The 10,207-nt window shown below is 40.6% G+C and overlaps 1 pseudogene; it reads right to left on the reverse strand.

Annotated features, from left to right (window-relative positions):
- Positions 1-8,435: 8,435 nt before the first annotated feature.
- Positions 8,436-9,241, reverse strand: LOC145719573 (ubiquitin-conjugating enzyme E2 D2 pseudogene; annotated as a pseudogene).
- Positions 9,242-10,207: the final 966 nt, after the last annotated feature.

Here is a 10,207-nt window from a genome sequence, read left to right on the forward strand (position 1 = left end):
TTTTTTTTTTTTTTAAGACTTTATTTGCGAGAGACAATGAGAGACAGAGAGCATGAGAGGGAGGAGGGTCAGAGGGAGAAGCAGACTCCTTGCTGAGCAGGGAGCCTGATGTGGGACTCGATCCCAGGACTCCAGGATCATGACCTGAGCCGAAGGCAGTCGCTTAACCAACTGAGCCACCCAGGCGCCCTAGTAGGATGCTCTTTAACCTCCATTTATTTGAGTTCTTTCCAACTTTCCTCCTATGATTGAGTTCTAGTTTCAAAGCATTGTGGTCTGAAAATATGCAGGGAATGATCCCAATCTTTTGGTACCAGGTGAGACCTGATTTGTCACCCAGGATGTGATCTATTCTGAAGAATGTTCCATGTGCACTAGAGAAGAATGTGTTCTGTTGTTTTGGAATGGAATGTTCTGAATATATCTGTGAAGTCCATCTGGTCCAGTGTGTCACTTAAAGCCTTTATTTCCTTGTTGACCTTTTGCTTTGATGATCTGTCCATTTCAATGAGTTGGGTGTTAATGTCCCCTACTATAATTGTATTATTGTTGATGTGTTTCTTTGATTTTGTTATTAATTGGCTGCTCCCATGTTAGGGGCATAGATATTTAAAATTGTTAGATCATCTTGTTGGATAGACCCTTTAAGAATGATATAGTGTTCTTCCTCATCTCTAGTTATAGTCTTTGGTTTAAAATCTGATTTGTCTGATATAAGGATTGCCACTCCAGCTTTCTTTTGATGTCCATTAGCGTGGTAAATGTTTTTCCACCCCCTCACTTTAAATCTGACAGTGTCTTTGCATCTAAAATGAGTCTATTGCAGACAGCATATTGATGGGTCTTGTTTTTTTTATCCAATCTGATACCATGTGTCTTTTGATTGGGGCAGTTAGCCCATTTACATTCAGGGTAACTATGAAAGATATGAATTTAGTGCCATTGTATTGCATGTAAGGTGACTGTTACCGTATATTGTCTCTGTTCCTTTCTGGTCTATGTTACCTTTAGGCTCTTTCTTTGCTTAGAGGACACCTTTCAATATTTCTTGTAGGGCTGGTTTCATGTTCACAAATTGTTTTAGTTTTTGTTTGTCTTGGAAGCTTTTATCTTTCCTTCTATTTTCAATGACAGCCTAGATGGGTATAGTATTCTTGGCTGCATATTTTTTCTCATTTAGTGCTCTGAATATATCATGCCAGTCCTTTCTGGCCTGCTGGGTCTCTGTGGATACGTCTGCTGCCAATCTAATGTTTCTACCATTGTAGGTTACAGACCTCTTGTCCCAAGTTGCTTTCAGGATTTCCTATTTGTCTCTGAAACTTGTGACTTTTACTATTAGATGTCGGGATGTTGACCTATTTTTATTGATTTTGAGGGGGCTTCTCTGTGCCTCCTGGATTTTGATGCCTCTTTCCTTCCCCAAATGAGGGAAGTTCTCTGCTATAATTTGCTCCAATACACCTTCTGCCCCTTTCTCTTTTTCTTCTCCTTCTGGGATCCCAATTATTCTAATGTTTTGCTTCATGGTATCACTTATCTCTCAAATTTTCCCCTTTGATCCAGTAGTTGTTTGTCTCTCTTTTTCTCAGCTTCTTTTTTCTCCATCATTTGGTCTTCTATATCACTAATTCTCTCTTCTGCCTCATTTATCCTAGCAGTTAGAGCCTCCATTTTTTATTGCACCTCATTAATAGACTTTTTGATTTCGACTTGGTTAGATTTTTGTCTTTTTATTTCTCCAGAAAGGGATTCTCTAGTATCTTCTATGCTTTTTTCAAGCCCAACCAGTATCTTTATAATCGTCATTCTGAACTCTAGTTCTGACATCTTACTAATTTCTATATTGATTAGGTCCCTGACAGTTGGTACTGGCTCTTGTTCTTTTTTTTTTTTTTTTTTTGAGGTGAGTTTTTCCATTTTGTCATTTTGTCCAGAGGAGAATAGATGAATGAGAGAACAAAATGCTAACAGGGTAACAACGACCCCAGAAAAATAAACACTAAACAAATCAGAAGAGACTGGAAACTTCCAGAAAGTGGTCACTTTTCTGCTCATAGAATTTCTGCTATTCTTTTCTTTGATTTCCTGTTGAGTTTGTAGGTGTTCTGAATGGTTTGATAACTATCTAGCTGAATTCCTCAGACCACATGAAATTTAGGTCTCCTACTCCTCCACCACCTTGCTCCTCCCCCCTTCCCTCAATTTCTTTCCTAAGTGTTCTGTAGTTTCTAGAGTATATTTCCTTTATCTCTTTGGTTAGGTTTATTCCTAGATATCTTATGGTTTTTGGAGCTGTGGTAAATGGAACTGATTCCTTAATTTCTCTTTCTTCATTGACATTGTTAGTGTATAGAAATGCAACTGATTTCTGTGCATTTGATTTTGTATCCTGCCACATTGTTGAATTTCTCTATGAGTTCTAATAAGTTTGCGGTGGAGTTTTTGGGGGGTTTTCTACATAAAGTACCTTGTCATCTGTGAAAAGAGAGAGTTTGACTTCCTCTTTACCAGTTTGAATGCCTTTTATTTCTTTTTGTTGTCTGATTGCTGTTGCTAGGACTTCTAGTACTATGTTGAACAATAATGCTGAAAATGGGCATCTTTGTCATGTTCCCGACCCTAAGGGAAAACCAACTTTTCCCCATTGAGAATGATACTCACTGTGAGCTTTTCATAGATGGCTTTTATGTTATTGAGGTATGTTCCCTCTATCCCTGTACTTGAAGAGTTTTAATCAAGTAAGGATGCTGTATTTTGTCAAATGTTTTCTCTTCATCGATTGAGAGGATCATATGGTTTTTGTCTTTTCTTTTATTGATGTGCTCTATCAGGTTGATTGATTTGTGAGTGTTGAACCACCTTTTCATCCCAGGAATAAATCCCACCTGGACCTGGTTAACAATCATTTTTATGTACTGTTGGATCCTATTGGCTAGAATCTTGTTGAGTATTTTGGCATCTATGTTCATCACAGATATTGGTCTGTAATTCTCCTTTTTCATGGGGTCTTTGCCTGGTTTTGGGATCAGGGTAATGCTGGCCTCATAGAAGGAGTTTGGAAGTTTTCCTTCTGTTTCTACTTTTTGAAACAGCTTCAGTAGAATAGGTATGATTTCTTCCTTAAATGTTTGGTAGAATTCCCCTGGGAAGCCATCCAGCCCTAGACTCTTGTTTTTGGGGAGGTTTTTGATTACTGCTTCAATTTCCTTGCTGTTTCCTGGTCTGTTCAGATTGTCTATTTCTTCCTGTTTCAGTCTTGGTAGTTTGTAAGTTTCCAGGAATGCGTCCATTTCTTCTAGATTGTTTAATTTGTTAGCATATAGTTGCTGGTAATAATTTCTAATAATTATTTCTATTTCCTTGGTGTTAGTCGTAATCTCTCCCCTTTCATTCATGCTTTTATTAATTTGGGTCCTTTCCCTTTTCTTTTGAATAAGTCTGGCCAGCAGTTTATCAATCTTATCAAGTCTTTCGAAGAACCAGCTTCTAGTTTTGTTGATCTGTTCTACTGTTTTTCTGGTTTCTATTTCATTTATTTCTGCCCTAATCTTTATTATTTCTCTTCTCTGACTTGGATTAGGTTTTATTTGCTGTTCTTTCTCCAGGTTGTTTAGGTGTAAGGTAAGCTTCTATACTTGGGATTTTTCTAATTTTTTGGAAGAGGCTTGGATGGCTCTGTATTTCCCCCTTAGGACTGCCTTTGCAGTATCCCATAGGTTTTGGTTCAACATGTTTTCATTCTCATTATTTTCCATGAATTGTTTAAGTTCTTCTTTAATTTCCTGGTTGACCCAATCATTCTTTAGCAAGATGCTCTTTAACTTCCACATGTTTGAGTTCCTTCCAAATTTCTTTTTGTGGTTGAGTTCCAGTTTCACAGCATTGTGGTCTGAAAATATGCAGGGGATAATCTCAATCTTTTGGTATCTGCTGAGACCTGATTTATGACCCAGTATCTTGTCTATTCTGGAGAAAGTTCCATACGCACTTGAGAAGAATGAATATACTGTTGTTTTAGGAGAGAATGTTCTGTATATATCTACGAAGTCCATCTGGTCCAATGTGTTATTCAAAGCTCTTGTTTCTTTGTCGATCTTCTGCTTACATGATCTGTCCATTGCTGTGAGTAAAGTGTTGAGGTTTCCTATTATTAATGTATTATTATCCAATTTTTTTTTATTTTGGTTATTAACTGGTTTATATAATTGGCCGCTCCCATGTTGGGGGCTTAGACATTTACAATTCTTAGCTCCTCTTGTTGGATGGACCCTTTAAGTATTATATAGTGTCCCTCTGCATCTCTTACTACAGTTTTTGGTTTAAAATCTAATTTGTCTGATATGAAAATTTCTACCCCTTACCTTCAATCTAGTGGTGTCTTTAGTTCCAAAACGAGTCTCTTGTAGACAGCATATGCATGGGTCCTACATTTTAATCCAATCTGATACCCTTTGTCTCTTGGTGGAAGCATTCATCCTATTCCCATGGAGAGTAACTATTGAAATATATGAATTTAATGCCATTGTATTGCCTGTAAGGTCCTTGTTTCTATAGATTTTCTGTTTCTTTCTGGTCTATGTGACTCTTGGGGTTTCTCTTTGTTTACGGAATCCCCTTTAATATTTCTTGTAGGGCTGGCTTGGTTGTCACGTATTCTTTCAGTTTCTGCCTGTCTTGAAAGCTCTTTTTCTCTCCATCCATTCTGAATGATGGTCTTGCTGGGTAAAGTATTCTGGCTGCATGTTCCTTTCATTTAGTGCCCTTAATATGTCCTGCTAGCCCTTGCTGTCTTGCCAGGTCTCTGTGGACATGTCAGCTGCTATTCTGATGTTCCTCCCTCTGTATGTAAGAGATCTTTTCCCCCTAGCTGCTCTATGGATAGCTTCCTTTCCTCTAAGATTTGTGAGCTTCCTTATTACATGTTGGAGGTGTTGCTTTATTTTTATTGACTTGGGGGGAAGCCCTCTCTTCTTCTTGGACTCGAATGCTTGTTTCCTTCTCCAGGATAGGGAAGTTCTCAGCTATGAATTGCTCAAATATACTCTCTAGTCTTCTCTTTCTCTCCACCCCCTCAGGAATCCCAATACTTCTGACACTGGAGTGTTTCATGGAGTCGTTGATCTCTCCAATTCCAATCTCATGTTCCACTAGCTGTTTTTATCCCTTTCATCTTCATTTTCCTTCTTTTTTATCAACTTATCTTCTAGGTCACTAATCCATTCTTCTGCCTCATTTACCCTGGCTGTTAGAGAATCCAGTTTAGACTGCATTTCATTCATAGCATTTTTTGGTTCAGCCTGATTAGATCTCATTTCTGCCCTTAGAAATTCTATATTGTCACTAAGGCTTTTTTCCAACCTAGCTATTGACTTCATGATTGCTATCCTAAAATCTGTCTCTGACATCTTGCTTATATTCATATACATTAGTTCTGTGGCAGAGGACATTGTCTCTGGTTCTTTTTTTCTAAAGATTTTATTTATTTATTTATTTATTTGAGACAGAGAGATACAGAGAAAGAGAGCATGAGCAGGGGGAGAGGAAGAAGCAGACTCCCTGCTGAGCCAGGAGTCCAATGCAGGGCTCAATCCCAGGACCCTGGGATCATGACCTGAGCTGAAGGCAGACATTTAACTATCTGAGCCACCCAGATGCCCCTGGTTCTTTTTTTTGTTTGGAGTTCCTCCTCCTAGTCATTCTGTCAATGGATGGTTGAACAACTAGACAGAGTCCAAAATACCAACCACAACCCAAGCCAGATGTACCCTAGCAGTATCCGGATGGTGAGATGTCACCACTGAAAAAAACAAAGCCAAAATGAAACATAAGAATTAAATTTAAAAAAATTGAAAAAAAAGGAAAAAAAATATATATATATAAGAAAATGGAGGGAAAAACAGAGGCAGAAGGATGGGGGGCTATTATCTCTCAGTGTAGACAAAACAGGGAGTTTCAGTTGTTCCTGGGTGTATTTTGTTCTGTGTGTTAGAGGACACTATGTCCCAAAATCACTAGGAAAATAAAACTTATAAATATAAAAAGGTAAAATTGAGTAGAGTCAAAAATGGGCTAAAATAAAACATATATCTATAAAAAAAATATAGGTGTGCAAAAATACAAGTTAAAAAGCGCCTATGCAAAAATGAGTAGGTATAATAGATATCTAGTTGAAATGAGGAGAAGGTATAAGGAAGAATTCAACAGGGGAAAATGGCATGAGAAAAGGAAAAAAAAAGAAAAAAAGAAAAACAAAAAGAAAAAGAAAGAAACAAAAGGAAAGGAAAATTATATATGAAAAGTAAACAAGTCATGAGGCCATACCTGGAGCTCAATATACAGTTTTTCCCTTGTGTTGGGATTTTACAGTCTTATAAGATCCAAAGGATTGTCATCCACCTGTTCTTCCAGCCTGTCTTTTGGGGGAAGGGCCTGTCTCTCTGTTTCTCAGGTAATCCTGTCTGGGTGGGGTTGTCCCACCCCCAGTCTGGGGGGTGGACTCAGTGAAAATCAGACTTCTAGGTGGCTTTTATACCCTCGGGCCTTTCCGAGCCTCTTCAGGGGATCAGAGCAAAAATGGCCACTGCTCTAGCCCAGAGCAGAAAGTTCACAGTTTGCCCTCTTTAATAAACTCTGCAGGACTGAGAGTCTCAGCTTCTGCTTGCACCACTGAGAACTGCAGCCTTCCTGAGTTGCGTGCCCACAGCTACTCTCAGAAGTGTTTTCAGGGGCCTGGGTTTGTCTCTGCCCTTTGTGCTTTTAAAACCCTAAGTGGCTGTGGGCTTGCACGTTTACCCGTGGCTGCTGAATCTGGTCGGGTTCTGCCCTAATGCCCCTTCTCAGTCACTACTGCTCTGCGAGTTTTTATCCTTTTGTGGGCGCTATTTCCAGATTTTTTTCAAGCTGTTTAAGGAAAGAACACCTATCAACCCACCCAGTTTGGGGTTTCTGGTGATCCTAGTTTCAAGTCCCTTCCTGGTCTCGCTGACCAAGACCTGCTTCCTGGCTCCAAAGCTCAGGCCCTCTACCATTTAAGGAATCTCCTTTTGCTCTGTGTGTTATGAACCTGGACTGGATCACCCAATGGAAGAACAAAGCAGCACCCGGAGATCTTGGATGATAGGAGCCGGCAAGCTCAGAGGAAAGTGATCTTCAAAAGTCTGAGCCCCAAGCACAAAGGGGGTAATTTATACACTTCTGCTTCTGCATACTGGACACTCTTGGTGCGAGCATGAAGCGGGGCAGGGAGAGGAACCCAGATTGGTGCACATGGGAAGCAGAGCAGAGAGAAGAATGGGGAAGAGCCCCGGGGCAGGGACTGGGACTCCCTTACTGGCTCTGTTGGCCATCTTAGGACACAGATTTCCCTTATCATGTGGTCCCCTGTATCCTGAGACCACAATGCCTTACCTAGAATTCTGCCTTTTCATTTCCAGAGCCCCTTTCAGAGTAGGACGTCTCTCACTAGAACACATTTCCAAAGATTCTGATTTTGTACTCTGGTGTTATATCACTCTCAAAGCGTCAGCTTAAGGCACCTCCCTCCCCCTTCTGTTGATCTTCCAATAACTCCCTGTAGATTCACAACTCCACCCTTCCTACCTCACAGAAAGCTGTGCTTTTCTGCTTGTAGAGATCCAGATATATATATTCTTATATCTCAGGCTGATTTCATACATGTTCAAAATGGTTTGATAGATATCCAGTTAAATTCAGGGGACCAGTTTAAATGGGGTCCCCTACTCTTCCACCATCTTGCCCCTTCTCTATTTTTTTTATTTTTAAAAAAGATTTATTTTATTTATTTGAGACAGAGAGCATGGGGAGAGGGGCAGAGAGAGAGGGAGAGGGTCTTAAGCAGACTCCATGCTGAGAGTGGAGCCTGATGTCAGGTTCAATCTCACAACTGTGAGATCATGACCTGAGTGGAAACCAAAGTCGGTTGCTCAACCGACTGCATCATTCAGGCACCCCCACCGTGTTTGTTTTTTAATTGAACTAGTTTTATCATGAAAAAGATTGACTTGCATAAAACCAGCTATGTCTTTTTTTCTTGTATTTTTATTTCTTTTTCCTTCTTTATTATTATTAAAAAAATAATAATTCCAATGTAGTTAACATACAGTGTTAAATTAGTTTCAGGTGTATAATACAGTGATTCAACAGTTCCATATATTACTCAGCTTTCATCAAGATAAGTGTTCTCTTAATCCCCATCATATATTTCACCCATCCCCCCACCCACCTTCCCCTCTGATAACCATTTGTTTGTTCTCTATAGTTAAGAGTCTGATTTTTTGATTTGTCTCTCTCTTTTTATTTTTCCTTTGTTCATTTGTTTTGTTTTTTTAATTCCACATAAGAGTAAAATCATATGGTTTTGTCTCTGATGGGATTATCATTTATTTAAAAATTACATGACTGTATTTCTGAGTCTATATTTGGGCTATTCTGTCATATTTCCACCTATCCTTTGTGTAAATCTTCACACTTTCAGGAACCAAAGTACCATTGGGGTTGGGGTTGCACAACATGGAACAGATGAATAACAACACTTTGGAAATGGTCAGTGCTGAAAATTGCTTGGATATAAGAATGTCCAGAAAGTTGTTTTTGTTTCTGTTAATGTTCAGATGGTAAATCTGGGTGGTGAATGAGGTCTTTGGTAGTTTGAAGAGGTAATCAGATGGAAATTGGATCATTAGGAAATAGACCCCTCCCTGGTAGAGGCTGTCATTGGGCCACATTATGGTTGCTTGCCAGTGGAACATGCTCTCTCCCACAGGCTCTGCTGAGCACTGGGAAAAGGGGTTGAAGGATAGCAACACGTGGCCAATCCACATGCAGGGCCTGATGGCAGGTAGAAGGAATGGAGACTGACCACACTGGCAGATGAGTGGACTGAGGGACAGCTACAGGGTAGAAAGGGGCATCCGGGGAGGAAGATGGTGGCAGAGAGTGGGACTGAAGAGTGGATGAGTCAGACACTTGGTCTGACCTGAGGGGCTACTGGACACCCCTGGCTTGCACCACTGCTGCCACCTCCCTATTATCCAGAACTGGAGACTTTGCCACCTGGAGGCCTTGCCACCCTGAGACACTGGGTCCTCAGCACTAAGACACCACTGGTCCCACCTGAGACCACCTGACTTGAACTTTCATCACTGCCACCCACATTGGGGGTCCCAGTGACAGGCAAGGTTGCACTCTGTGAGGTCCAGAGGCCACAATGATGATGCAGTACAGTGTCACCAAGGTGCTCTCCCAAGGGGTCTCAGGGTGGGGGTTTTATAGTAGAGGGGTGAGAAGGCAAGGGAGGTTAAGGAGGTGAAACCAACTTCCTGCCATGAAGGAAGGGGGTGAAACTGAGTGGCTTAAACAATAGAATTTATTTTCTCACAGTTCTGGAAGCAAGAAGTCTGAAGTCAAGGTGTCAGCAGCAGCCCCTTTTCTCTTCAAGGCTCCATCCTTGCCTCCACCTAGCATTGGTGTTTCCCGATAATCTTTGTGGTCCCTTGGTTTGTGTAACATTACTCCAATCTCTGACTCAGCCTTCACATGGATTTCTTCCCTATGTGTTTTTCTGTGTTTGTCCAAATCTCCCTCTTCTTATTAGAATGCTAGTCTTTGGATTTAGTGCCCACCCAAATCCAATATGATCTTATCTTGACTTGATTATATTATAAAACTGTTTCCAAGCAAGGTCACATTCTGAGGTTCCAGGTACATATGAATTTTGGAAGGACACTGTTCATCCTTTGTAGTCTGCTCTCTGCCTCCACAAATTTACATTTGTCCAATGTGGAAAATATATTCACTTCATCTTGACAGTCTTAATCCATTTTGACATTAACTCTAAATCCAAAATTTCATCTAAATATCAACAGCTCAGAGACAGAAAAGATAGCAGAGGAGTAGGGGACCCTATTCCAACTGGTCCCCAGAATAGAGCTGGATATCTACCAGACCACTCTGAGCACCCATGAAATCAGCCTGAGATGTAAGAAAATAGATCTGGATCTCTACAAACAGAATATTGCCGGTGGTTGGTTTCAAGGTATGAAGTAGGGAACCGTGATTCTGCGGGCAGATATCAGAGGATAAACAGCAGCGGGAGGGAACCTGGCTGTGGGGATCCTACACCACCAGTGAGCGACAGCCTCACGTGCTGGGGACGGGGCACAGACTCGCATACCGGTAGCGGCAG

This window comes from Leptonychotes weddellii, unplaced genomic scaffold, assembly GCF_054177405.1.
Source record: "Leptonychotes weddellii isolate Sample4059 unplaced genomic scaffold, ASM5417740v2 HiC_scaffold_5309, whole genome shotgun sequence".
Taxonomy (NCBI): domain Eukaryota; kingdom Metazoa; phylum Chordata; class Mammalia; order Carnivora; family Phocidae; genus Leptonychotes; species Leptonychotes weddellii.